This window comes from Carlito syrichta, unplaced genomic scaffold (assembly GCF_000164805.1).
Source record: "Carlito syrichta isolate Samal-C Ts95f unplaced genomic scaffold, Tarsius_syrichta-2.0.1 Scaffold302967, whole genome shotgun sequence".
Taxonomy (NCBI): domain Eukaryota; kingdom Metazoa; phylum Chordata; class Mammalia; order Primates; family Tarsiidae; genus Carlito; species Carlito syrichta.
The window spans coordinates 88,153-94,838 of NW_007247063.1; the positions used below are offsets into that span (position 1 = coordinate 88,153).

The following is a 6,686-nucleotide window of genomic DNA, read 5'->3' on the forward strand; positions in this document are numbered from 1 at the left end:
GCCTCGACCTGCTGGGCTCCAGCGATCCTTCTGCCTCAGCCTTCCAAGTAGCTGGAACTACAGGTGCACGCTACCACACCCAGCTAATTTTTGATTTACTGTAGAGATGAGGTCTCGCCAAATTGCCCAGGCGGGTCTCAAACCCACGGGCTCAGGCAATCCACTCACCTTGGCCTCCCAAAGTGTGGGATTACAGGCTGAGCCACCGAGCCCGGCCTGAGTAGTTTTTAAGAAATATATTCTCAGTCCACTCAGCATGTTAGTGTCCACTTGTTGATTTTGGAATATGGTGCCCTTTCTTCTGCATGTGGCAGAAGTTTAATTCACTCTAAAGCCAGCTCTTTTATTATATCTTCCAAAGGGGACAGCTTCAGGCCTAGGGTTCATTATGTGAACCAGGTACTAATCCTTATATTCACAAACTGCATGACACCTAAAATAAGCTTTTTAAAGTTCTTTGTCATTTGCTTAAAGCAAGGTAGAATTAAATTTTGTTTATCGATTATTAGGGTAAAGAAAATGCATACCACATTCCCTTTCTCAGGGTCCATGTGTCCACATGGAGAACATAAAATCTACCTCTGCAGGATGGTGGGAGTACAGTTCACTCACTTGCCAGCCCTCAATACACAGAGGACCAGTGCAGCACATAAGGTTGTAATTGATACTGCTGAGTGTATTACAGGAAGAGTTAAGCTTGTGTAATTTTTCTCTTAATTGTAAAGGATGTTTCCAGTGGGGAAATGCAATAATTAGAACAGTGTTAATAGGACGAGTGTACAACATGTATCACACCAGGCTATCCCGGGCCAGCACTACAGTTTCAGTAAAGAAGTATGAGAACTAATGGAGCCAGATGTGCTTAAAGAAGCTATACCATGCTACAAGAGCCCTAGGTAGTCAGTGAAAAAAGTCAAGGGTATTTGACACCTCACTGTGAATTATAACTAGCTTCATGTGCCAGCAGTCTTCTTCTTCTCTGATTTTCCAGGAGCCTATTGTGTACACTGAAGGGCCTTGTGTGCAGTGGTGGATATGATAATGTTTTCTTCAAATTCCACTAAACTCATATGATTAGAGTCTATTTGCCTTAAATGGTTGGATTACATTATATGTGAATATGATAATGCAATGAGCCCTATATTTTCTTGTCAGAGTATAGTCTGAGACCTAGAGAAGACTTAAACCTCACCAGAGGTGTTCTGTACTATTACACAGATGACATTATTCTCATTGGAAGGTCCATGCACAGCATACTGTCTGCTCTAGAGAGAGAATCTAATTTCTGGAAAGATTAATCCTGTCAAAATCAAGGAACAGCCACATACATGAAGAAATGATGCCTTTGAAGTTTTGTTTTCCATTCATAGTACATGTTCAGACATTTATGAAACAATGTCTTAGAGTCTCTTAATGCCACTGGATTCACTCAAAAGTATTCCTGAAAGTAAGTCATTAATATAACATTCAATATTGGTGGCTCAATCACTTTGAGTATCCAGAGGTAATGTCACTTGTGGTTTTTGTTCATGGCACTTCCCTTACAGTGCCACTACATTTTCCATTTGGGACACTATTTCTGACTTGTCACTGGTGCTTGTGGGTATTGAGAAAGTAACAAAGCAAGAGTAGGGGTTGTTACATTCTAACAGCCCTTTCATTGAAGGGTTAATTGAAAATCTTATAAACTTGCTATTGCCTGTGTACATTTGTGTTTGAGTGGTCTTGGTATACCAAGGAAAGAAGTAAACTGGAGGTTAATGGTGTCTCATGGCTACTGAAAATGTGTTCAATCTCTCTCCAGTATGACTATCTTAGAAGTAGGGATTGGGCCATCTACTTGGGCTTCTTGGTGACTTCAGTACACCAGGATTTTGTGGATGCCTGGGTCTGATTCAAGGACTTATCAACTAAGTTAAAACCAATGAATTATGTGGGCCAGTGCAGCTGTGTAATTCTCCCTAAAATGTTTATAAGTTGTGTATGCAAAGACAGTTCTGCTCAGTAAATATTGTTCTGGACTCTGGTGCTTGACCTGAAAAATATCCCCCTACCCCCAAACCCTTGAGGGAACATGGCGCTTTCAACATCCTGTTCAATACAAATTTTTGAGGGTATGTAGAAAGCTCCTTCACTTACTACAACCTTAACTGTGGGTGCTGTGGGTATATTTGCTTATGCATTTATACATTTCAAATACTCCTTTGTCCTAGGATGCAGCCTGATGATCCCTTCAAGAAGTAGTGCCTGTGTACCACTGTGTCCTGAGAAAAACCATGAAAAAGGATGTTGACCATCCCAGAAGAGCCTACCGTGGTGCCTTCATCTGATGTGAAATCTCTCTCTCTCTCTCTCTTTTTAACATAAAAGCATATGCTTTGGTATGAGGTCTTTGAGGGTTAAATCTCAACTCTGCTACATATTGGACTTATGGTCTTAAAAGGGGCATTAATCCCTCTGAGCCTCAGTTTCTTCACCTTTACATGGGAGATAGTTTAATGTTTTCCCTATATATTTAAGCAGAAATAAGATGATAAATATAAAAATGAAATGTACCACATGATAGTCACTGTTGTAGATCTTCTTATTATCATAGAAATTAAATGTTAGACTTGGTTAAAAAAATGTAAGAGTCAAAAAAGGAATATGAGTTTCTGCTGTTCAAGGTGGGAATCACAGATGATTGTCCTAGTTCTGGGTGCTAGGACACTTGAAATTTGAAAATAGACTTCAATATATATTGAATATGTATTGACTAATTTTGATGGTCCATCATTTATACATATGGTTAAGGTTGTTTAAGATGGAAGAATGGGGAGAAGGCAATTTTAAAACATGATTTTCATTTATATTAGAAAAAAGTTTAAGAGAAAGAGCTTCCATTTGTGCAAATCTTCTCCTGAGTGTTACTCACTGCCTAGGCACATGTGTTTTTAAAGTATGAAAGTTATTGACACATTATTCATATCTTGAGGTCCTAGAAGTTCATCCATTGCCATATGTCTTCTTCCTTTACCTGTTCCATTGTGGGCAATTCTGTCACTGACTCATTTGTTCTTTGTGTTGAGTCCTGGTCATACTCTTTTCAATGCTACGTTCTGGTCATACTTATGCAAATTAATTGACCAAAACTGGATCTTTTATGAGCTATGTAATTTCTGGATTACTTTTGAGTACCTATTATGTACCATATGCTTTATTTGAGAGGCAGCACTAACCACAGGGATACCTTTTGCCTTTAAAGCACAAATTTTATGGGCAGCATCAGTAATTTAGAGGATGATAGTATAATGACAACATTGTAAAGCATTTATTATGAAGAGAAATACAGATTTTCCATAGTATAAAGCACAGGATTTCATTTAGAGTGCTGTGGAATAGTTGAGTGGCTAAAGAACACTTTCCTAAGAATGTTAATTTGGAGGTACTGATGACAAGGTAGTTATTACTAGATGGAGAAATTGCCTGGGTAAAGGGGCACAGTTACAGATTAGGAACGAGTGTCCCAGGGGCCCAGAAAACAACAATGTGGAAGTTCTTGAAACTCAAGGGCTAATGTGAACCTTTGGATATAGGAGATATCCACAAAGTATATAATATGACTTTTCGACCTTAATTTAGAGATGAAGAAATTCACCTTAGGAAAGGACATGGAACAAGAAAGTATCAGAGCCAGCCTCCAAATATGGGTCTTTTGGGTCCAGATCTTTTGGTTCTACCAGCTGGTAGTGTGTCCCAACTCCCCTGGGCATCAGTCAACCTTTCTGAAGCTCTTTGCCAATGGTTTGTGGCATGGAGAAACCAATTTTTGAAACAATTTCTGTACATCCCTCATAAGTGTGGAGAAAATGCCCATCACACTGATAAATATCTTCAAAATATTCACCTGAGAGGGTGTGAGTTCAACATGTACCTTCCTTGATTGGTTGCCTGACTCAACCTTAGCTCCTAGGCCTTTTGTGAGCTATTCTTCTCTTGGGTGGCCTGTGTTCCTTTCAGGAACTCTTCCTGGTACTTTCCTTTGAATATAATCTTTTGCCACCTACATTCATTGTATCTACATGTGGACACTGGAAAATACAGTCACTTCTCTTTTACTGGTGGAAGTGCATTTCATTCGCAAGCTGCCCTTCTATCATTCCTTTTGGCAGAGGTTGTTCCAGCCTGGGTTTCTTGACTTCACTTGTATATGTCAGACACTAAACTATCTGTTGCAAAATCTCCATGGGTCATATGACAAACCTTCTGAGTTTGTCATATGTTATCCTTCCCTCATGAGGGTGAAGTAAAAGCCTACCATACTAGTATAGAGTACACAAATCTTTTTTCAGCAGAAGGATGAAACTGCAGGTTGCTTTTAAGTCAGTCTCTCATTGTATCTTTTGGTTGAGGCAACACCAGCTCCAGCTTATTTCTATTTGAGTCAGATTCTAGTCCCTTTGTCCTGCCTACTCTAGGGTCATGAGTGAAGCTTACTGAAGTTATTGCACTTACCTCAGTCATCACTTTCCTTTTCTCATAATTTATCATGGGTCTTTAGTCATGCAAGTCTGAGTTCTACAGAGAAAAACGTGCTTGGGTGATTGAAGGGAAAGCTTCCTTCAGGAATGGGGTTATCTTATGACTTATGGGTGTTTCAGCAGGATGAATCTCTCAGTGTCAGGAAATATCTCTGTTTTATTACCCTGGTAACCTGGTGTGTACGAGGAAGTACCCCAAAAAAACCCGGAATTATTTTTTGGAGGGTAGGCCCCTTGTAGTACAGGCTTCCCTAGGTAAATGTTCTAGGAACCCACTGGCGTAGTATGCCAGCTAGCATTGTTGTGAGAGGTGTGTTCAGCTTCAGTGAATTTTTTATTTTGTGGAGTTTCTTTCAACGTGTTTGCCCATTTCACACTGGGTGATTTACAAATGATCTGCCCACACAGTGCTGAGTGTTCAGCAGTTTTGTTTTGTTTACCAAAAATGACATGACCCCCATGCCCCACCATGCTAGGAGGCTCCCTGTACCTTTCTCCATGCCTTGCCTTATGCATCTCTTCTTCTGTATTCTTTGCAATATCCTTTATAATAAACCAACAAATGTATTTCCCTGAGTTCTGTGAGCTGCTTCAGCAAATTAGTCAAACCTAAAGAAGGGATTGTGAGAACCTCATCTGGAAATTGGTTTGTCAGAAGTTCAGGGGGCCTAGACTTGTGACTGATGTGGTGGCAAGGTGGGCAGTCTTGAGGACTGAGCCCTCACCCTGTGGGATCTGATACTGTATACCTAGTTGGTGTCCACTGCTTGGTGTGTGGGAAAATCCCTCCATACCTTTGGTCACAGAAGTCTTCTGTGTTGATGATTGTTGTGTGGTGTGAGAGTAGAGGGAAAACGCTGCTTGGGAGTTTCCTAAAGCAGTTGGTGCCAGTGAAGTGGAACTTGCTGGACCTTTCCAGACTTGAGGAAATATATGGTTTGGGAAAAGAAAAGATAAAAGGGTGAGGGATGAGGAACCTCTGATTCCTGGTTGCCACGTGGTCACCTGTGGTATGAAGCTGCAGCTATGCTGTGCTCAGTAACTATCAGTGGAATTTAGAGATGGATCTAACTCCTGGGAAGTTGGTTCACTGTATGCATAAGGAAATGCGAACTAATGAGAAAACAGCGAAATAGTCAGTCCTTTGATTATTATTTTTAATAGCTAAATTAAATTAAAAGAGTGCTGGGTCAGACCTTCAGGCTGTACCAAGCTCAGATGTGAGTCTTTCTGAGCTCAGATCACTAACCTCAGAGCCACCTACAAGGGAGAAAACTATGCCAGGCAACAGAAAGTACCTTTGAGACCTGTGGTTACCAAGACGGTAGTCAGTGTGGGGCAAGGAACTATGGGTTTGTTATAGGCCATGAGTGTGCCACTGCACTCCAGCCTGGCAACAGAGTGAGATTCCAACAGAAAGAAGGAAGGGAGGGAGGGAGGAAGGAAGGAAGGAAGGAAAATGACACAGTCATCTTAAAGAGACTTCCCTTTCTGGAAATCAAGTGACTTGGCTTACACTGGATTCATGGATTCAAAGTTACTGTAAATGCTAAATCTTCATTTTCGTCCCAGATCTGGTTGAGTATAAACCTGAGAATTATAAGAGCTGGCTTGGGCTGTTTATTTCAAAAGATGCTATTCTATTTAAAGATATTTTTCCTCAAAATTTTTTCTATATATTAAGCCTAAATTAGGTTTTGTACTCATTAAAATTAAAACCCCTCACTCCGTCCTCCACTGAAATGTGTGGAAAAAAATTTAGTGCTTGACTCTGAGACTGCTGGTTATACAATAATCTATTTTGCATATGAAAGTTTGTATTTAACTTTTTTGTTCACTAAAAACCTTACATACGTGGTTGTGCATTTTTAACTTCAGAAAACTTAAAGTGAAGTCTGAGGCCCTTATAGAAAAATGAAAATTGCCCATGAGATACTCTCCTCAGTATTTCCTCCATATCTCAGAGCCCAATACCCACATAACAACTTAGTCAAGGATGTGCTCTTCTAGAGTCTTTCTCTTTCTGAGTTTGGCTTAAACAAAAATGAACACATCCTTGACTAAGTTATTATGTGGGTATTGGGCTCTGAGATATGGAGGAAATAGCTGAAATATTCTTCCTTCCTTCCTTCCTTCCTTCCTTCCTCCCTCCCTCCCTCCCTCCCC

General features: G+C 40.3%; 1 pseudogene; it reads right to left on the reverse strand.

Moving 5' to 3' along the window:
- Positions 1-1,836: 1,836 nt before the first annotated feature.
- LOC103259709 overlaps positions 1,837-6,686 on the reverse strand; it is an 8,991-nt pseudogene continuing 4,141 nt past the window's right edge.